Source organism: Lepidochelys kempii, chromosome 5 (genome assembly GCF_965140265.1).
Source record: "Lepidochelys kempii isolate rLepKem1 chromosome 5, rLepKem1.hap2, whole genome shotgun sequence".
NCBI lineage: Eukaryota > Metazoa > Chordata > Testudines > Cheloniidae > Lepidochelys > Lepidochelys kempii.
In genome coordinates, this window is record NC_133260.1 from 12,118,477 (window position 1) to 12,141,932 (window position 23,456).

Consider the following 23,456-nt stretch of genomic DNA (forward strand, 5'->3'; position numbering starts at 1 on the left):
TCCCAAGACTTCTGGGTCCTAGAACCTCTGCAGAGGGCTAAGGACATGGTTGCAGAGAACTTGTGCCCCCAGGACTGGCCTTGGGCTTCCCTTTTATCCTAAGCTGCACAAGTCCATGGGAACTGATCAATCAGGGACAGCTACTGCCTACACAATCCTTATCTTAAAGCAGGGGCTCCATGGTACAGAAGGAAACCTTGCAAATGTTAGATAGAGGTGTAGGCCTCTGGTTCCATTCAGGACCTCTCCCTTGAGTCACATCAGAGTGTTTGTACTCGATAATTGCGCTTCTGGTGCACTACCTCCATTTTAAGGATTCTGTTAACCTAGGCTGACCAGACAGCAAGTGTGAAAAATCGGGACAGAGGGTGGTGGTGGGGGGGGTAATAGAAACCTATATAAGAAAAAGCCCCAAATATCGGGACTGTCCCTATAAAATCGGGGCATCTGGTCACCCTAGTTACACCTTTTCATACTGTTGATGTGGAGATCGCTTACCCTCAATATCTGTCTCACTCCATTGTTCCTTCCTTTCGAACATCACCTTAATGCTTCTGTATTTTCCTCTCCACTCTTGGGCCCATGTTTACATAGAAAAACAAAGGGAATCAATGAATATATTTCTATTACAACCCCTCTACTGTGTTGTGCTAAAGGGGAGGGTGGCTTTAAAGGAGGCTGGTTTCATTAGGTTTTCAGTGTGTTTTCAATGTGGTTCCATTTATCGTGCTAAACACTTGACAGCCTTTGTCATGCCATGTCTCACAAAGGCGCTTTCAAATAAGCACACACAGAGAGAGCTGCTGTCAGTTTTTCTCCCCGAGTATGATATGGAGGAGGCCATGAAAGCTTTGTTTTCTTAACTGGCAGTTAATCCTTCCAGACTTGGCCCCCTTTCTGAAATTAACTCATCGAATAATGGACAGGCTCCATTAAAGTGATGGAGATAGAAACTCTGCCAGTGTCTGACTAAGTGAGAAAACCATGCCAGTAACAGACCCAGAGAACACACTCGAGCTGTGACAAAGGATCTGTGTTAAAGAGGGCCAAGGATCTCCTCCTATTTTCTTCCATGAATTGATATTCTCTTTTGCATTCTGGGTATACACTTTTTTTTTTCCTTAGGAAACTGGTTCTGCATTTCCTGGTTGAATGGAGAGAAAAATCATTGGCAAACATTTATGGCAACTTCTAACTACAATTTGCATCCGCTATCTTGACTCCCCCTTTGGTTGACTTTTTCCCACATTTTTGTGGACAGGGATTCAAGTAAACCTAGGCTCAATTCGCAGCCATGCCACCTACTTTCTGTGTGACCTTGGACAAATCACTTACTCTAGCTCTGCCTCAGTTCCCCATCTCTAAAGTGAGAATAACCCTTCCCTTTCTCACAGAGGTGTAGGGAAGATAAATTCACTGTTTGTGAGTTAACATTATTATTTGCCTACTGCTATCACGAGGATCATATATGCATATAGATAAAACATGAATCTTAGGCCATGCTTCTGATTTGTTTAATTTTGGAGCGAAATTTGCTTTGTGTTTAAGCAAAACTCTCTTTAAGTGGAAGCAGAAGCAGTTTGTAAAGGTTAGGGCTGAGGTTCTCAATCTCCTTTTTCTATTAAGGATTTGTTCACTCCCCTCTCACCAGGATCTCTCTGAAACTCCCTACCCTTTACTGGTCTGAGAAAGGAAGGGTGGACATGACAGCTGTTGGTGAACCTCCTGCTTAAGAACCCATTAGTTACAGCATCTCATTAGGGAACAAAAATAATGGCACATGAGTTTGAGTGACTACAAATCGCAAAACTTGGATACTTTTGCTTGTTGCATATTGTTAGGCTTATGGTAAAGCTAACCTTTTCCCTACACCAGTGGAGAATAGGCATAGCATGACCCTCCTCCAACATGACCCTTTTCTGACACCCTACAGATTCAGGGCCTTGAACTAGTACCTTAGCACCAACAGGAGATGTTATCTACTGGCCATTTGCACCAGTTTCTGGTCATTTTGCATCTCCTGAATGGTGGAAAGGAGCTGGATGTCAAAAGAGAATCTGTCCCAGTGTTTGTAAAGAGTTGTGCTGTTATGTAAGTGCTAAGTATTTAATTATTTTTTTACATTTGACATATTGTTCTACCCATGAGTAAAAATTGCATATATCTTCTTGGGCCAAAATAGATGGGCTCTGCCTGAATAATGTAAATGTGAATCACAATAAATTTTTGCCCTTATGCTGCATGTTCACTCGTTTTGTTCCCATCATTTAAAAAAAACTAATTTTTAAGTAGTGGAACTTATGAGTCTGTTCTTAAATGTGTTAATAGCCACATTTCCATGATATTCATCATTCATGCCATGGAAATGGCCTGGAGAAATAGAAGCTGCCTGGCTCATCGGATCTTGCTGCATAACATAAGCTCTTAGGCTACTGTTGTTGAAAGTGGAATGGTTGGCTCCACTTTCTTTTGCAGCTGCAGCCCAAGGCGAAACAACAATACAAGTGCCAAACTCTGTTTTTGTAGTGTGTTGTTTTTTTTAAGTAAACTCAATTCAGCTTGGGCATCTAAGGGAGACCACACATTCAACTGATAATCCTAGTATTGTAATGAGATGGGTTAGATGTGTGCCACCTTTATACTCCTTACCATCCTCATGATCAGAATGGATTTCTGTTGTAATAGGTTTTTGAAATGAGATACAAACTCATCTTCAGTGCCTGAAGCCCTACTACCCTTTGGAGTGATCCTCCCGTATCTCTCAAACTTATCAGGGATGGGGATGGTCAGTATGTGGCAGAAGACCATTAAAGAGCAGGTACGTATTATGGACCTGATCCAAAGCCCATTGACTTCAATGGGAATCATTCAATTGACTTAGACAGTTGTAGGATCAGGCTTTCTTGGAGAATGTGACCACTTCAATAAAACATCTGCTGCTGGCCCGTGTCTGCTGATTCAGGCTTGGGTTGCGGGGCTATACAATTGCAGTGTAGATTTTCAGGCTTGGGCTGGAGCCTACTCTCAGGGTCCCAGAGCCCAGGCTCCAGCTCGGACATCTACACGACAGTTTCATAGCCCTGCAGCTCAAGCCCCATGAGCCCAAGTCAGGTGACATGGGTCAGCTGTGGATGTTTTATTGCCATGTAGACTTATCGTAAGAGGTTATACTGGTGATTGAGCAGAGGCACGCAAGTGGTCAGAATTAACTCTGTTATCCTGAACAAACTGTAAGTGAAATAACTACATTTTGTTTGTCATCTACATTTCCCCCCACGTGAGCAGTTGTGTAAGTTACTCTTCATTTCTCTTCCTTTCCTGCTGGAGGGTTGCTTTTAAGCAGTTGCTGGTTCAGTGGTAAATTTACTAATCCTGGTTTACAATCTGTAAAGAGTTTGGGGATAACTTCCCCTGAAAACAATGTCACTTTTACTTTTCATTATTATTCAGTGATGCCTATAGAAGCCATTATTCTGCTAGACCACTGCAACCCTTTGAAGAGTATTTTGGGAACGATGTGGCTATTCAGTAAACTAGCCATGGATAAAATTAGGCAGGGAATTAGAAGAAGGTTCCTAACCACCAGGAGAGTGAGGTTTTGGAAAAGCCTTCCCATAGGAGTAGTGAGGGCCTATAACCTAACTAGCTAAAGTGGAGTTTGATACATTCATGAGCCAGATTATATGATGGGTTGCCTGCAGTAGCATGGGCTGGACTTGATGACCCACGAGGTCCCTTTCAGTCCTATGTTCCTAATTTGTTAAAGGTGCTAAGGTTGTAAGGCATTGAACAGGAACTTCTTAATCCTGCTTTTATTATGCCAATTTAGTCACTATTACTTTCTTATCCAATGCAAGCTACTGCTTTGGATGGGAGTCAACTTCAAACGCAGCTCCTCTTCAGACAATTAGATGTCAGTAGGATATCTAGCATCTAGTTACTGGCTACTTCAGGCCCCTCAGTGCACCCCTGTTGCTACATTGTGAGCACACACTGTTCCTTTTGATGTGGTAGATGTGGCAAACTCCAACATCTATCATCTTTGTTAAAGGCCGTCTCGAGCAACATAAAAAGATGTTGCTTAGAGCCTGCCAATTGGAAGTTGAAGCTGGTTGACACTCGTGCCAAAGTCTATTTATATCAGCCTTGTATAATGTAAGTTCTATGAAGTGGGTGCTAGTTTATGGAGCATGATTGTGGCTAATAAAATGAAACACCTTTATTCTCCGGAGTATTTTACCCTTCCAGCTATTCCAGCAGCCATACAGTTCTGCCATAGTACAAAGTGTTACCTCCTGAGCAATGGTGCTCACATCTCTGAGAGGGCTTCTCTTTCAAATGGGAAATAGGATGAACTGCTCATCTGCCTCCATTGCCCTGTCCTCTTCAGCCAGTGGCAAAGAGGTTAAATTGTGTGACATCTAATCCAGTGATTTGTAATACACAGCCATATGTGTCTCTTACTCTAGCTTTGTCTTTCTCCTCTTTCTCTTGCATGCCTCAGCTGTTCCTCAGAGTCCATTAGAGAGTTGCTGTCTTTATTAGTCACCAATAATGCATTAATACATTCCTTCTCCTATTACCTCGGACACTAATTTGGTGGAATTGGATCCTGGCAGCACATTGATGTTAAGGTTAATGACCCGGAGATTTACAAGAGAAGTCACATTAGAAGTCAAATTGATTGTAATAATTGTTTCACTGAGCAGTGTCAACATTAAGTACAGTATGTTGTGCCATGCTATCCTAGAGAGGCCTCTTGGCGGTTACTGCACTGTGATATACTAAGTATGCCCTTTAAAATAAAAATCTCTCACTTTGAAACAGTGTTTTTAGACATTGTCTCATTTACGCATTAAGGCCCGTCATTCTGCCTGTCTAACTGTCCCTTCATGTGGAACTGGAAGTATTTCAGAAAATGTTACCATGGAGGTCCTGGACTTTAATCTCTTACCTAACAGCCTAAATTTGTCCTCCAGGGCCTCTATTCCATAAACTCTGGCAAGTCAAGTGTCAAAGTATAAATAGTCAGACCAAAAAGGAATTTGAAGAGCAACTAGCAAAAACCACAAAAGCTAACTGTATTTAAAAAAAAAAAATCAGAAAGAGGAAACCTGCCAAACAAGCTGTGGGGACATTGCATGATCCAGGTGCTAAATGAGCAGTCCAGGAAGACAAGGCTGTGGGGGGAAAGCTAACAGAATTCTTTGCATCAGTCTTCATTGCAGTGGTGTGAAGGGGAGTCCCCCACACCTGAGACATTCTCTTTTGGTGACAAATCTGAGGAACTGTCCCAGATTGCGGTGTCAGTAGAGGAGGTTTTGGACCTAATTGATGAATTAAATAGTAATAAGTCCCCAGGACCAAAGTGTATTCACCCAAGAGTTCTGAAGTACAAATACAAATTTGCAGATCTACTACCTGTGGCATGTACCCTATCACTTAAAGCAGCCTCTGAACCAGATGACTGGAGAATAAATAATGTATTTTTAAAAAGGCTCTAGAGGCGAGTCTGGCAATTACAGGCCATAGGGCTAGCTTGAGTACCAGGTAAATTGGTTGAAACTATAGTAAAATACAGAATTATCAGATGCATAGATTGAACACGATACATTGGGGAAGACTCAACATAGGTTTGTATAGGGAAATCATGCCTCACCAATCTATTAGAATTATTTGAGGGTGCTGACAAACATGTGGACAAGGTAGATACAATGGATATAGTGCTCTTGAAACTTCAGAGAGCCTTTGAGAAGCAGACATGGGATAAGAGGGAAAGTTAAAAGATAGGTAACCAAGAGTAGGGATAAATGGTCAGTTTTCACAGTGGAGAGAGAGATAAATAGCAGGGCCTCCTAAGGATATGTACCGGGACTTGCTGTGCTGTTCACCATATTCATACATGATCTGGAAAAAGGGGTAAACAGTGAGGTAGCAAAATTTGCAGATGATACAAAATTACTTAAGATCATTAAGTCCAAAGCTGACTGCAAGGAATTACAAAGGGATCTCACTAAACTGGATCACTGAGCAACAAAATGGCAGATGAAATCCGGTGCTGATAAATGCCAAGTAATGTATATAGGAAAACATAATCCCAACTATACATACAAAATGCTGGGGTCTAAATTAGTTGTTACCACTCCAGAAAGAGATCTTGGAATCATTGTGGATAGTTCTCTGAAAATATCTGCTCCGTGTGCAGTGGCAGTCAGAAAAGCCAACAGAATCTTAGGAACCATTAGGAAAGAGAGAGAGAATAAGACAGAAAATACCTTAATACCACTATTTATATCCATGGAATGCCCACATCTTGACTACTGTATGTAGTTCTAGTCCCCTCCACCCCTCAAAAAGGTATATTAGAATTATAAAAAGTACAGAGAAGGGCAACAAAATGGTTAGGGCTGTGGAACAATTTCCATATGAGGGGGAAATATAAAGACGAGCTGTTCATCTTAGAAAAAATACAGCTAAGGGGTGGGGAATATGATAGAGGTCTATAAAATCATGAAAGGTGTGGAAAAAGTGGATAGGGAAGCGTTATTTACCCCTTCACATAACACAAGAACCAGGGGTCACCCAGTGAAATTAATAGGTTTAAAACAAACATAAGCATGTATTTCTTCACACAATGCAGTCAACCTCTGGAACTCCTTGTCAGAGCTGTTGTGAAGGCAAAAGTATAACTGCATTCAAAAAAAGAATTAATGATTTCATCCAGGATAGGTCCATCAATGACTATTAGCCAAGATGGTCAGGTACTCAAGCCCATGCTCTGGGTGTCCCTAAATCTCTGACTGCCAGAAGCTGGGACTAGAGGACAGGGGATGGATCACTCAGTATCTGCCCTGTTATATGCATTCCTTCTAAAGCATCTGGCACTGGAAGACAGGATAGTGTGCTAGTGGACCGTTGGTCTGACCCATTTTTATATTCTTATGTTTGAAGACCATGGCCTAAGGATTTGGCCCATCATTAATAAACCATAGTATTAATAGAAGGGACAAAGAAAGCCATGAATATTCTGAAACATTGGGGTGTGTGTCTGTGTCTGTGTGTGTGTAACAAAGTCAATGATATGTGCAGAAGTCAATAACATGCCAAACACTTTTTAGGTGGTTTTTTTACCACATTTTGTGTAGTTTGCTTTATATACCTTTGGGGTGTTTTCTGGAATATTATCTTTGGAATATATATTAGTGGCACTGTGTACTCTGGAATAGTCCTATCAAAATACAGTCTCCTGCTCTTGCATGTAACACAGATACTATTTTGTGATCTCCTCAGGTGAACTCCTACTTTGTATTGTGAGTAGAGGTCAAAGAGCTAGCCAGAGTCCTGGTGATCTTGCTTGTCTTTTACATGCACAATTTTAAGGACAGTTTAATTAAAAGTCAGCAAAAGACTTGAAAGTGAGGGCAGAAAGAAATACTAAAAATAATCCGCTCAGAGCAGAGCTGGAGAAGCCAGAGGAATAGGACATGTTAGAGACAGGGAATGTTACCCGCTGTAGGAATCCAACCACCCTCCCTTTAAAAGCAGTACATAATAATTAATTATAAATATAAAGCATGCTTCATTACTTGCTCCATGACAGCACTGGAAAAACTGAATGGCATTATTACTATCTTCCAATGCTACTGTTTTCCACTATATTGTCTTTTGTCTAACCATAGTTAATAAGTATGCAGCCTTTGATACCTCACCTCTGTCTTCCTTATGCATCCACACCCACACTCCACCCCAGCTGTTTCCTTTCTGAATACAAACTTGGTCATGTAGGATCTACTCAAATCCACTATTTCCTAAATCCACAAATTTACTCTTTCAGCCCTTATCTCGCTTTCTGCATATGTCATGTCGGCTACGGCTTCTACTCACTGTACATAGTTGGCTGGTCAGCAGACCCTTTTGTTCCAAGGCTGCAAGCTCTGTATACCCTACTCAGTTCAGCTCTCAACTTTTCCTGCATAAAGTCAGGAAATTAGGTATTTGAATGAACTCCAGGGTCATTTGCTTCCTGCCTTTCCCTAGGCTGTCAACATGCCTCAGATGACCCAAGTCAGATACTGTCTCCGCCACTCCTGTCTCAGATTCCAAAACGGTGTCTCCCAGCAGTGAGGTGGTACTGGTGGCTTTCTGTGTGATTCTCAATGGAGAGCAAATGCTGAACATTAGGAACTTAGTCTTCTAAAGTAAGAGTGTGTGTGCATGTTTCTACAGATAGCTTCCAAAGGGGCAGGGGTTGGTGTTATAATATGCTATTATGTTTATGTATATGCTTATGTCTCAGCCCCAGAAACACAAAGGGAGTTAGGTGTCAGGTGCATTGAAAAATCACTGAACTCCACAAAGTCTGCTAGTCTCCTAAACTCCCTATAGAATGAATGGGGAGAGATAGGCACCTGAGAATGGGATCCACAAAAGCCAACATTTCGGGCAGGGAGATGTCTACACTAATCAACAGCAGAAGCTGAAGAGAGGGGGGTGTCCTAAGTCCCACTCTTCTCCAGAGTTTTAATGCCTAACTCCAGCTTGCAAGGAGGCACCTATCTCTGCTTCCTACCCACAGCCGTGAGCCCTCATCTGCAGTCAGGCACCTAAGCCATTCTTGCAAAGAATGGCATAGGTGCCTTCCTAACTCCACACTCAATGGCTGGGGGAGAGCAGCTTCAAGAGGAGAGACTGGGAGCACCCCCCAACAGAATATCTCACAGTTCAGTGGTTGGGCATGTGCCTCAGAGGCATGAAACCCCTGTTCAAATCCCTGTTCCTCAGGCAGGTGGGGGAACAACTTGAAGTGGGGTCTCCTACATCCCAGGTAAGTATCCTCACTGCTGGGCTAAAGGCCATAAGGGAGGCCACCCTCTCCAGGGCCATTTTGTGTGGAGTCAAGCATGTTCAGAGTGCACCTACTAGATCAGGCCCTGAAGGCATCTATCTCTATCTGGTCTGAGGAGCCTGCTGGGGCTTACGTCTGAGATAGTTGCCTGCCTGAGGCAACTAATGCATGTGCCCAGAGGCAGAAACTTATGGGATTATACAGCAAAAGCTTAGGTAAAGATTTAATTGGGGATTGGTCCTGCTTTGAGCAGGGGGTTGGACTAGATCACCTCCTGAGGTCCCTTCCAACCCTGATATTTTATGATTCTGTGATACCTTCAGGGCTATGTGGCAGCTGAGCTGGGGATTTTGTGGATTGCATTGGTGATTTAGGTGCCTCAGGCCCTTTGTGGATCTAGCCTAGGAATTTAGAGAACTCTGCTTTAACAAAGAGCTAGATGGGTGAGCAGGGTATATATGGAGGAAGGACTAAAGACTGAATGTTGCACTAGCTTGTCTCTCTTATTATGCTTGAACGCTGAAGAGTGCAGGTGTCTAGTTCTGTAATAAGAGAAAAGGAGGACTTGTGGCACCTTAGAGATGATCAAATTTATTAGAGCATAAGCTTTCGTGAGCTACGGCTTATGTGACAGGCAGGAGAATGCAGATGGCCAGTTCTGCAGTGTACAGTCCTCTGTCTCTTTCTTGGGGCCTATATATTAGGCTTCAAGTAAGGGGTGCGATGTATTTACCTATCCTGCACTACTTCTTTCTTCAGCATCCGAGGCCTGGTCCAAAGCCTTCTGAAGTCACTGGGAAGCTTTTCATTAACTTAAATGGGTTTTGAATCAGGTCCACCTTAGCCTATTGCTTGCTCTATGATAATGCTAGGTGATGATGTGCCCCAGAAATACCCAGATAAGTTCATATGGGCATATTTAGTCTTGAGAAAAGAAGACTGAGGGGGAACTTGATAACATTCTTCCAGTATGATAAGAACTGTTATAAAGAAGACAGTGATCAATTGTTCTCCAAGCCCACTGAAGATAGGACAAGAAATGACAGGCTTAGTCTGCGGCAAGGGAGATTTTAGGTTACATATTAGGAAAAACTTTCTAACTATAAGGAATAGGCTTCCAAGGGAAATTTTGGAGTCCGCATCATTGGAGATTTTTAAAAATAAGGTGGACAAACACCTGTCAGGGAAAGTCTAGGTTTACTTGATCTTGCCACAGCAAGGTGGATTTGATTACTTCTCAAGTTCCCTTCCAGCCCTACATTTCTATGATTCTATAATTAATTTGAGATATATGTGGCAAATGGGACACGTGAAGCTGCTGCCTGTCACATGGAACACATGATCATAGTCATTCCTGGATATCTGGTATCTTTGCTACTGTGCAAAGACCTGACAGCTAACGTCTATCACCTCACCAGACCTGCTTATCTTGGACCATCAAAAAGCTAGTGGTATGATTTGCATAAAATTTGCATACAATTTTATTATGTATTTAGTGCTGTACTGTAAATGTGAAGAACACTTACAAAATAAAAAATTACAGAATGCCCCTGCACTCTGCAGTTTAAGGTACAAAGGCCTGTTCTTCTCATTCACGTTACTCAAACCAAATATAAAAGTAAATGTGAAGTAGAGCTATACCACATTAAGATTGTGGAAAATATCCAGATCTTGGGGTTTTTTAGTCTCTTGAAATGATGCATTATGAATTTTTTTTTTTGTTAATTCCCTTCTCTTTTCTTGCTATAACCGTCTAGCTGAATAAAAAAAAGAAAAGGCCAAACCTCACTTCAGCAGCAGTCCTGAACTCCCTCCACCACTGATTTTGTCCTGAGCTTTTACACTCTTGGCAACATCAAATTTGCTCCAAAATCCCCTTGTAAGAGCTTGTTGCCTCAAACTGATCATCATCAACTGCAAGTCTCCAGTGGGGCTGGGGAGGGAAATAAACAGGCGATACCATGGCTGATTAAACAGATGAGAAAGGAAACGGGAAGAGTAGAAGAGAAGGGAATTCACTTTGAGTTCTTTCTGGGGCGTCTCAGGATAGACTAAAAACAACCTCATGTGGCTGGGTTTTGTTAGCTTCCTGATTGCAATAGAAAGACAATCTGGGAGGGAAAAAAATAACCTGCCGTAAAAGAACCCTGCAGCATGTTGTTGACTTACTGCAGCACTCAGTTCAGAAATGCTAATCCCACTCTGCTGGGAACGTTGTGTCTCCTCGAATCAACCACAATGGGGCATTTAAAAGTGAATGAAGTAGATCATGAGTGAACTGGAAATGGTGTATGGATGTGTGAGGTTGAATGGGAGTTGGTGATCAATGTCGTGTGTGTGTGGAATGACGTGAGCTATGTCACATAGTGTAGCTCCTCATCTCCACTAAGGTCAGTAGATATTGGGCCCGATGCTTCCTTTTTGCTATTGGTGCAGTCACGGACATCTGTGAACAGCGGGTGTGCTGGGGGGTCAATTCTGTTGATTAACATTTTTGCAGTCACTCTGTACGAGTGTAAACGAGCACCCGGGACATGGATCAGTGCCTCAAAGTGCAACTATGCTGCAGAATCAGTCTTGTTTCATTGGTTTTTGGAAGGGGATTTCCCTTGGTCTTATTTACAGAATCAGTTTTGTTTCATTGGTTTTGGAAGGGGATTTCCCTTGGTCTTATTTACAATCTTTAGTCACGACATGAAAGAGGGAGGAAAGAACCCACCAATGATGATGTCACAGGTCTAGTTTGGTGGTGTATTTTTTCCCTATTTCATCTGCCTAATGCTGTGGATGCCACTGTAGATGGGAGTCTGAAAATCCTTACCCTTCATTCCGGAGCCTTGAGATAGCAGCAGTCAGGATGTGCTTTTCCTATTTGCGGAGGTAATGACAATACTGGCTTTTGAAATTAGCCAGCAGTAGTAGCTTGTATACGGGAGGCAAGATTGTCTTGTGGTTAAACTATTAGACTGGGTTCAATTCCTGGTGGTAGCACAGATTTCCTGTGTGATCTGGAACAATTTGTCTGGGTTCAGGTCCCCATCTGTAAAACAGGGCTAATAGTATACCCACCCCTTTAGTCTCTTAAATTGTAATCTCTTTGGGGCAGAAAGTGCCTGTAAATATGTGTGTGTCCAGACCATAATACAGTATGGTCCTGATCATTGTTGGCACCTCTAGGTGTTACTGTCATACAAATGACAAGAAGTATGCTAAGCACACTATGCATTTTCCTTCTGTCTGATCTTCAAATACATCAAGGCCCATTAATAGCTGGTGGAGCAATAGATCCACAACTTTTCCAAAACCGAGGTCTCCTGGACTGCAAATGCAGTTCTGCTTCCAAATCACTGGATACATATTCTGAGTTTGTAAAAAAAAGTTTTAAAAGTGAAATTAGTGATTTGAATGGTACTTAGACATTCAGTCTCCAAGGCTGTCTGCCATCAATGTGGTTGAAGGGAGAATTTAGGCACAATACATACAATTCTTGACCTCTGTGTTGAGAGCCTGCTAACAAGGGTGCCAACTAATATGAGTTGTGATGATGGCATTTGTGATATGGTCACATGTCTGTTAGGAGGCAGACTGGGAACAACGAAGTAATGTCATCATGTAGGTCACCAAAATTCTGTCGTTGCTTTTAGAGAGAAGTTGCATTTTGCGAATGAGTTTTAACGGTTCCCACTCATGCTTAAAAAGAGCAAAAGAGAGAGATATAGCTAGAGATTAATTATTTTGACAGGAAATCCATAATTATACAGCTGTACCCAAAGTGCGAGCAAGTTCAGCAAGTCAAAGGCTTTTATCAAAGTCAGTAACGCCTGAGAAATGTGATATTGGCATCAGGGCACTGCAACAACAGAAATGGAACTTGAGAAAGATTATCCTTTTATTTTTTTTTCTTCCCCTCTCTCTTCCCAAGAAAAGGAAAGACTTCAAGGCAAAAGGATTAAAATAAAAATAATGGGACAGAAACGGAAATTTCTTCCTAAGGATGATTGGCATATTTTCCACAATGTGCTTTATCATACGGGAAGCTTTTGGAAACCATACTCTGGGCTTTGATGTGGGACAGTACATGTAGCAGGCAAATGGACAGCACCAGAGACAATTTGGCTCTTTGCAAGTGTGTCAAAACAATATAAATGACTGTGATCATATTACAGCACGTGCTGCATTGGAAAGGCAACAGTTAATAGGTGTGGGTAAGCCACTCAGCCCCTGGATTTCATCTCATCTTGTATTTGAGACTCCCAGCTTTAGTCACATATTAGGATAGGGCCTGACTTTCAAAGGGGCTAAACTGCCTCAACTCCCACTTAGTGTTGCCATCAGAATACTGTGTTAGACCTCAATGCTTGAAACACATGTGCACGCGCATAATTTTACATAGCTGATTAGCCCCATTGGGCTAATTAGTCCTAGTGCTTAAAACTAAGTGTGTACCGAAGTCTTTGCAGGATCAGGGCTTTATTAATAATGTTTAGAGTGATGCAAAATTCATGATCTATACTTCCAGTGCTCCAGATAAAGGGTTTTGATTTGCCCCACTGTGGCATATTTTACACATGAAGGATTATTTTATTGAAAGATTGATATTTGCTTTTAACAATACACCAGTCTTTTTTTTTTTCCTCTCTAGACAAATATACCCAACTATGCAAAAAATACAGGGAAGTAATTCTTCACAAACTGTGCATCCTGCCTGTAAAATGGACTCCTGTGGGAGGCTGAAGAATTTAGTACAGTAGCTAGAGATGGATAATAGTATGATCAATAAGGTCCCACTCCTGCAAGCACTTATGCAGGTGCTTAGCTTTACTCTACAAGAAACCCCATTAACATCAATGGGATGTCTTGCAGTCTAGCCTGTTGGATAGAGTACTGGTCTGGGACTCTAGCTTCTAGATTTGACTCTTCCACTGGCCTACTGAGCAACCTAGGGCTACTTGTGTCATCTCATTGTGCCTCAGTTTCCCCAGCTGTAAAATGGGGAAATGTACTCCTTTGAGATACATTAATGAAAAGTGTGAGGTGTTGTGTGTCTGCAGGAGAAGGACTTAGTATTGTAGATATGAATGTGAAGCAATATCCAAACCTCAGGACATAAGATGAGGTCTGGAGGGGCTCTCAGGAAAGAGTGATGGCACATTTACCAGACATCCTGGCATCACTGTTTCTAGCAGACTATGAATTTTTGGTCAGAGACAAATGTTAAAATTTCTGAGTTGTACAAAAATATAACCCAGACCACCAAAAAACCCAGACCCCCAACCAAAAACGAACTTTGGGCACCAAGTATTTTAGAGCATTATACAACTGATAACATTATTCTTAAACTGTCCGTTTACTTTCTCTACTCAACTGTTGTTGTTACTTTAAGATGCATTGAAATAGGGATTGAAAATAAGAGATTAAATCTAATCTCTATAATACCTAGGAATCCCCTGCTGGAAATTTGAGGGGTTCTACCCGGCATGTTAGGTCTAGATATGGTCTAGATATGTGCACACAACCTCTTTCTTTAGGACAACCTTTGTAACAGCTGATCCTTACTAAGTATTCTCCACTGCAGAGTAGCCTTCTTTTAAGAATTATTTCCCCCTCCTTGTCTTTCCAGAGCTGTCCCTTTAAAAAATGGCAGAGACAAGCAGCTGCAGCCCGAAAGTGACCATTTTGTAACTGGTTGCTGCGTGCTGACATTCTCTCTTCCAGCTGGTAAGTATCTTTAACTCCTGTTTTGTTTCTCCCTTTTCCTCTCCACCCCCCAGAGAAATGGCATATTCCAACACAGGATTGTCCCAGTTTTGAGCATAATCTCATGTTCTTCAAACCCAGTTGGCAAGATATTAGAGGGCCTGAAATAACTTTCAGGGGCTTTAACAACATCCTCCCATCTTAATATATGTCCTGTTGTTCCCACACACTGTGGTGGTGATCTATAACAATGGGAGTTAAGCTGCAGTGCAGTGTAAACTCATGCTTGTCCACCGCAAAAATGCTTAAAGGGAGGAGACTAGGCTGAAATGCTAGTGTACAGCTTCTGCAGCAGTGCTCCCCAGTGAATAACCATCACTATTTCTTCCTTTCCTATTGCTTAGAATGCACTAAGGGGACTATTTCCCCCAGCAGTAGGAATATGGCTGTCTCAAAACTTCTGCATGTTGCATAAATGACTGTTGAAGAATTCTCAGCCTTCTTGATATGCTTTGAAACTTTAAGGTATGTAATTCTGAAGCTGGGTGCCTTGCTTATTTGTTTGTGTGCACATGCTATCGCGAATCTTAATCAGGGGAGTGCCTGTTCTCTGGCTGGATGGGAAACCTCCAAGGAAAACCTAGGTCCTGTGGGAGTGGTTACACCTCAGAGGTGACTGCATGTCAGTTTTAGGAAGATTGATTTCTGTATCATATCTAAGTTAGTAAGTTTATACAGCAGTTTGGAATCCACTGGAATGAACTGTTTAAATGCAACATTACTATCATTTGTAGACACTTGCTACCATATATACCATAGTGATCAATGGCTCCATGTCTAGTTGGCAGCCGGTATCAAGCGGACTGCCTCCAGGGTTGGTCCTGGGGCTGGTTTTGTTCAATATTTTCATTAATGATCTGGAGGATGGTGTGGATTGCTCCCTCAGCAAGTTTGCAGATGACACTAAACTGGGAGGAGAGGTAGATACGCTGGAGGGTAGGGATAGGATACAGAGGGACCTAGACAAATTAGAGGATTGGGCCAAAAGAAATCTGATGAGGTTCAGTAAGGACAAGTGCAGAGTCCTGCACTTAGGACGGAAGAATCCCATGCACTACTACAGACTAGGGACCAAGTGGCTAGGCAGCAGTTCTGCAGAAAAGGATTGAGGGGTTGCAGTGGATGAGAAGCTAGATATGAGTCAACAGTGTGCCCTTGTTGCCAAGAAGGCTAACGGCATTTTAGGCTGTATAAGCAGGAGTATTGCCAGCAGATCAAGGGATGTGATCATTCCCTTCTATTCGGCATTGATGAGGCCTCATGTGGAGTATTGTGTCCAGTTTTGGGCCCTACACTACAAGAAGGATGTGGAAAAATTAGAAAGAGTCCAGCAGAGGGCAACAAAAATTATTAGGGGACTGGAGCACATGACTTATGAGGAGAGGCTGAGGGAACTGGGATTATTTAGTCTGCCGAAGAGACAAATGAGGGGGGATTTGATAGCTGCTTTCAAATACCTGAAAGGGGGTTCCAAAGAGGATGGATCTAGACTGTTCTCCGTGGTAGCAGATGACAGAACAAGGAGTATTAATCTCAAATTGCAGTGGGGGAAGTTTAGGCTGGATATTAGGAAAAACTTTTTCACTAGGAGGGTGGTGAAGCACTGGAATGGGTTACCTAAGGAGGTGGTGGAATCTCCTTCATTTGAGGTTTTAAGGTCAGGCTTGACAAAGCCCTGGCTGGGATGATTTAGTTGGGAATTTGTCCCTTCCAACCCTGATGTTCTATGATTCTACGATTCTATTCACCAGACTAGAATACACCATATTTCCCCATGGCACAATGGCTTACTTTTGTGACCTAGGATCCTGTTAAGATAAGACACTTCTAAGTGTCACAGTGAGAATATGCTCTTTCATATGTGTAGTGTTGCTGTCAGCTGTTAAATAGCTGCTGTGTTCCACTCCAGAGCTGGCAGCGTTTGAGGGTGGTTGAAGTAATTCCCATATATATATGATGTTCAGGCTGGATGAGTGAAAGGCACTAAATGTATATTAATTATTAACATTTGGATACAGTGTCATAGTTGTGCAAGGTGTGTAGAGAATAAAGGCACACTCAGCATTCCAAAAAGCTTGCAATTGAAGTTGGGTATGATATTACATGGAGTAGTAAGAGAGAAAAGGAAGTGACATACAAAATAAATACATGAGATTTTGTGTCTTCCATCATGTTACTATAATTCTGCTGTTCAGTGTGCCTTACTCATCCCTATCTATACTTGAATCCTTGACTATAGAGGCTTGTGCTTTTAGTTTCACGGTCCTCAGTTCATTGACTGGAGATGACTATGATGATGCTTGCGACATTAGCTCCTTTTAAAATATCTCTTTCATGGTGATTTTTGAGGAGTGAGGCGGAGGTTGGTGTGGAGGGGTATAGGATGGAGGAGCTGAAGAAAAAGTGTGTTTTGTGGACGGATTTGAAGGAACAGAGTATGTGGTGACCAGGATCATGGAGGAGATTCTAGGAATTCAAGGCAGCATGGGAAGAGGATTATAATTGAAAGGAACAAAGGTGGAATTAAGCCGTGATCCAGAACACGCCTCCCAAGAATGAAAATTAAGACTGGAGGTGTAGGCGGGAGCATTAGTAATAGTAATAACAATGGGTCAACCTTTTTCCTGGGCTAGCTTTATTGAAGAAGAGGGAGTTATGCCAAGAATGAATTGGTCCCATGGTCCTGGCTTGACAACCATGTTTTATCCAATGTCACCTTGCACCTTTACACAATTCGGTGGCTTGAGGAATGCTTCAGTCATGTTTGCGTCAGTCCCATTGTGCTTTCGCAAGTTAACACCAACAATGAAAGGAGAAAGGCGATCGTAGCATTTTTTCCCCTGTCAAAAAAGCATTCTGTAAGCAACCCTGAGGTAATAGAAAGGGAACAAATTCATTGATTTAATGACAGAGCCCAGCATGTTCTATTGGCAGCAATTTTATAACTCGGGTCCTCGAACTGTCACTGCCGTTAAATGTTACACGTTGTAAATTGAGTCATTAAGGAGCATGGGCTAGTGGGTAATGCCAACACCATGGAAAGTCAGCTAGATGATTAATGTCCTTTGCTTCTGATTTTTGAGGTCTCCATTAATTAAAATGAATTTTATCTCCTCCAGGAGGGCTATGCATTATGTATTGCTTTACCCCTTTTTAGTGGATTGAATAAACTGTCTTCACATGTATGGGAGTATGGAGCGTGTCTCGTTTCACTTTTTGCAAAGTTCCAGGCAGGCGCATTCTTTCATGGCCTTTCCCAAACACTTTTGAAAGGTTCCAGGTCAAGGAGAAAAACCACAAGAGTTTTTCAGTGAATTCATTTTCTGTGACATGCACCGAGATGGAATAGCACTGCACAGAGAAACTTCAAAGACCGCTTTTGTAGCCAAAAATCCTCACTCTCTCTCTCTCTCTCACACACTTGCACACACACACACATTCACACAGCCTCTTGCATGAGTCTCCAAAATCATTCAAACCTACAGAATGTTTCAGAAACCTCATTCATATACCTCCCATGGTGCTTTGCAAGTAACCTTAGACTTTAAAAGCTTGTCTCACAAGTCTTGGCATGAAAATTGGCCAGCAGCTCACCACATTTCTGTCTCGCTGTCTAAAGCACCATGTAGGAAAAAAAAATTGAGGAATCTTAAATGGGACTGAAAGGGAGTTTTGCTGAGTGATATTATCTCGGGGTGGCTTAAGAAGGTCCAGGCTGTGCCTGTTTCAGACAGGAAGAGAAAGGACTTCTCTGACAAGTGATTTTTATGAGGTTAGTTTAATACACACAGATATAAGGATGGGTGCCAAGGAATATGTAGCCAAAGCTTCCTTCTCTCAAATGCAGATTAGCAAACTCACTTCATTAACTCTTAAGTGGCCCTGCTAAATGATGCTTTCCCCAAACACCCCGATAAACTTTTGGGTTAAATGATTATAGCAGTCATTGTCTTTCAGTTTATAGCACATTGTCAGCTGATGCTGGCAAAGCAGGTGGCCAGTTGAAACTACTGTTATTTCATGTGTTTTGGATGAGGATCAGGGCCACATGTGCACTGCATGCAGATGGAAGGAATTCTGTAGTCTCTACTCCAAGGCTCTTACAGTCTAAGACAAGAGTAACCATGAGACAGGTCAGATGAGTGTAATAAGCAGTGGGCAGAGCTGAACAGCTGCCTAACCATCAATCTGCTTATTGTTCTCCATTAACCAATGCCCTTCCTCTGTATATCCACACAGCTACAACTACAAATTGCATCCATGGAAAGTCTATATACTCTTCTTCTTTTCCTCCTTCTCCCGACCCCATTCCCATTCAGCACATCCACCTGTTCTGTCTTGTCCTGAACTATGGGGCTAATCTAAACTCCATTGAAGTCTGTGGGAAGACACCTATTAACCTCAATGGGTTTTGCACTGGGCCCTAGGACTGTAAGCTATTTGAAGCTACGTGAGAGGATTTCAGCCCTGCCTGCCTATGTCTCCAAGACACCGTCCACACTATGGGGTTGAACATCTCATGGCAGAAGACCTCGTAACTGTGCCACCAGAACCCCTGGTGCAGGTGGGGTCAAGAAAGTACCATGGAGAGTCTTGGTGAGTTCATCTACCTAGCCTGCAGGCAGAATTCAAATGGTCACAGCACACCAGAGGTTCTTCAACAATTGAGTGTTGCCACCTCCTTCATGAAGTCCAGGTCTCGCTTATGGACACAAAAAGGTCTTTGCCCTTAGACAAATTTCAGGATCTACCAAATCTGTGTACTACTGTATTTCTACATTGGTCAGAAACCTGGACCCTCAGACAGGCAGACTTGGAGTCAGCATAAAGTGGTTTGACTTTGAGCGAAGTGTTGCAGTCTTACAAATATCAGGCTGTGATGGGTTATATCCCCCTTCTGGGATGCCACCTGATATACTGTGATTTCACTGAGCCTATCTTGCTCAATCAGCCTGGGTTCCCTCTCCCTGCTTTGCTGAATTAGGCTCTCCGACCTCTTGCAGCACACACACACAGGTAGGGCCACATCCTGCTGCCAACACAGACTGAAGTCAGCTCTGTGTGAGAGGTCTCCCCCAGACCTCATGTTCACATCCCTTTTGGGAGATAAATCCAAAATAATACTGCCTTGCGCTATATAGACAGATCTGCACAGCTCAAGCTCATAAAAATCCTCCCTCTTCCTCAGTGTGAAGAGAGATGTGCACACTTCTTGCCCCCCCCCAGTTAGAAATTGCATAAACTGGCTTTTATTATAAACAAGAAATAAGTTTATTAACTACCAAAGGTGGATTTTAAGTGAATATAAAAGATAAGAGAGAGAACAAAGCAGATTACTAAGCAAATTAAACCAAATACGCAAACTAAGCTAGTTTCACTAAAGAAATTGGTTACAAATGGTATTTCTCACCCTAGATATTGTTTCAGGCAGATTACAGAAGGTCTTGAAAGGCAGCTGCACTGGTCTTCCTTTTGAGACCTCAGGTATTACTACTCGCAAGCTAGATGACCTTCCAGCTTGGGTTCAACCCTTCTCTCCTCAGTTCAGTTCTTGCTTCCAGGTGTTTTTTCAGTGTCTCTTTGGGTGGGGAGGCAGAGGAGAACCTTGATGATGTCACTCCCATGCCTTATATAGCTTTTTTGTAAGGCGGGAACCCTTTGTCTTCTAGTGGAAAACCACTCGCATTCCAAAAGGGGATGAGGGGTATCCAGTGCCAGGTGATTCGGACCCATGTCTCTGCATGGCTGCTGCAGCCATTGCTCATAGGCTGTTTCCAGCGTCCACAGGAAGACTAAGTTATTTCACAGTCCATTGTCTCTGCTAATGGTCCATTAGCCCTGTCTGACTTTTCCATTGTGGTACCTTAAGCGCTGGTTGGGGTGATACCCAAAGTAACACATTTGAAATACAGACATATAATTAATATTCCTAACTTCAGATACAGAAATGATACAGGCATACACATTGGATTCTCATTCAGTAAATCAGAACCTTTTCAGTGATATCTCACATGAGCCATCTTGCATAAAGTATATCTCAATTATGTCATATTCATATCATAAGCATATTTTCATAAAGAATATGGTGTGAAACATCACACAGGCCTTCCTTAAGTCATTTATTTGATTCAAAAAGGCATTGCATGCTCTTTGGCCATGTTGACAGGATGGATCAAAACAACCCAGCACACTGTGCTCTCAAACTTTCTAGCAACGCATGCCCTGACCTTACCTGGCTGCCCTGGAGATTTGTGGATTCATAGGATTGAGCCAGGTCTGAGAACTTTGCAGCATGCTGTCTGGTGTGACACCATCACCTGTGGTCACTCTGGCTGGTGCACAGTCCTTAGTTGACTATGTGTGTTTGATGATGACGGCTATCTATGGACTTGTCTACACTTACAGCACCACTGTAGCACTGAGTAAAGATGCTATCTATGCCAATGGGAGAGCTTTTCCTATCGGTGTAGGTACTCCAGCTCCCTGAGAGGCGGTAGCTATGTCAACAGGAGAAGCCCTTCCACCAGCACAGAATCATAAGGTTAAAAGGGACTGCAAGGGTCATCTAGTTCTAACCACCTTGCTGAGATGCAGGAGTAGTTGTGTCTAAACCATCCAAGAAAAATGGTATCCAGCCTCATTTTGAAAACCTCCAGTGAAGGAGCTTCCACAACCTCCCGAGGTGTCTGTTCCATTGTGCTACTGTTCTTACAGTTAGGAAGTTTTTCCTGAGTTTGAACCTAAATCTGTTATCCTGTAGTTTGAACCCATTGCCTCTTGTCCTGCCCTCTGTGGCAAGAGAGAACAACTTTTCTCCATCTTTATTTTGGCAGCCTTTCAAGTATCTGAAGTCCTCAATCATATCCCCCCTTAATCACCTCTTTTCCTTCAGGCTTTGCTCATATGGCTGGCATTCCATCCCTTTGACCATCTTTGTCGCTCACCTCTGGATCCTTTCCAGTTTTTCTATATCCTTTCTATCTATTGGTGACCAAAATTGGACACAGTACTCCAGCTGAGGCCTAACCAGCGTGCTATGCTTCTGTGAATGCAACCTAAAATTGCATTTGCTTTTTTTTTTTTTTTTTGCACCACTGTCACATTGCTGACTCATGTTGAGGTTGTGATCCATCACAGAGAGCGATCTACAACAGAGGTTAGTTTTGGTATAGCTATGTTGCTCGGGGTGTGGACAATCGATTGTAATTATACTGACATAAATTGGTAGTGTAGACCAAGCATCAGTCTGTATAATGTGCAGTACTATGCTCTCTGACCTGCTTAGGATCTCTAAGTGCTGCTGTGATAGAATGCAGAGAGAGAGTCTTTATGGCAGTATGTGGATCGAGGGTAACATGCAATTTACCTTGGGGAAAACATCTGGGATTTTTTACTCCATTCATCGTAGTCTTCGCATAAATTCTGCAGGGCTTGCTCACATCAACAACACCATCCTTTTCATACAAATAAGTGACACTGGTCATCAAACTCTTCTTTCAAGGAGCTGTATATCCCTTGATGGCACAGTGGATAAGTGTTCATTACAATAATTTATTTGTCTAGTGGATGACACACTAAAACCTTGGTACAATAAGTACAGTCCTTATTCCTAAGATCTTTCATTCACACTCTGCCACTTGAAATGGGCATCCTTGCAGGGATGAATTCATTTTCTGCAGAGCTGGGATCGAGTACAATGAATAATATCAATACACTAGAGAGATTAAAGCCAAGGACCAAAATTAAGTCATGGAAGAGGGAATAAATGATGCTCTGGTTTATTGAATGTGTAAAACAAAATGAAACCCCAGGCTTTGAGCTTAAAAGGATCTAAATGCGTGGTCCAGTAGTTCTACCTTAACAGGATGACAGTGATGTCTAGCAGATAAGGCACTAGACTAGAATCAGCAGACATGGGTTCTACTCCTGCTGTGTGTGATCTTATACTAATGCTTTGCCTCTATTTGCTTTTTTCATACCTCCCAACCTCCGTTTGCCTATTTGGGACTGTTTGGGACAGGGACGCTCTTTTACTCTGTGTTTGTCCAACACCTGGCATAATGGGACCTCACTGTCCGTGCTACTGTAATGCAAATAATAAGTTTTTAAAAACCATCTTTTTTTAAAGGCTTCTAACAGCTTATCCTCCCAGGGCCTGGTTCTGCAATTCTTCCCACGCAGATCAGCAATTTATTCTAAAAGTATTTTGATGTGCATTTTGTAGTTTGTAACAGCATGTAAAAAAGCATCCATTTGCTCTTCAGGTCCCTTTTGATATTTTTTTTTTTTTGTCTGATGGGGTTGTGTTCCCAAATTAGTTTGGTGTTTTTGAAAATCTCACTCCCAAATACCAATGCAACCAAAGGTGATCAGCAGCAAATTCTCCCCTGACCCCTTACCTTTGGCCCCCGCAAATAAAGGGGGGAAAATAGAAAAAACTCTGTCTCCAACACAATTCTATTGGCAGGAATTTACCCACTCAACTGTCATCTCCCATAAACCACTTCACTGGCGCTATTCTCAGAGTAAGTTAGTACTCTACATGAATAGAAATTGACAGAATTGGGTTCAAATTTTGTGTGATTGGGATTAGAGCCAGATAAGCCTTCCCTACACCCCTCACATTCCCACTCCCACCTCCACTACGTTTCTTAACAGAATGTTCTGTTTCAGCAGTAAGAGGTAGTCCTAGTGAAACACACAGAGAAGGAACCTTCTGATCTGAGATCTGATTGATGGGTTGACCATACTCCACTGGGTTCAGAGGAGCTGAAAATAAGTTTTGGTGCTCAAACTGCTCCCCTGTATAAGTGCTACGACTGCATCCAGAGCACTATTTCTGTGTCCAGACCAA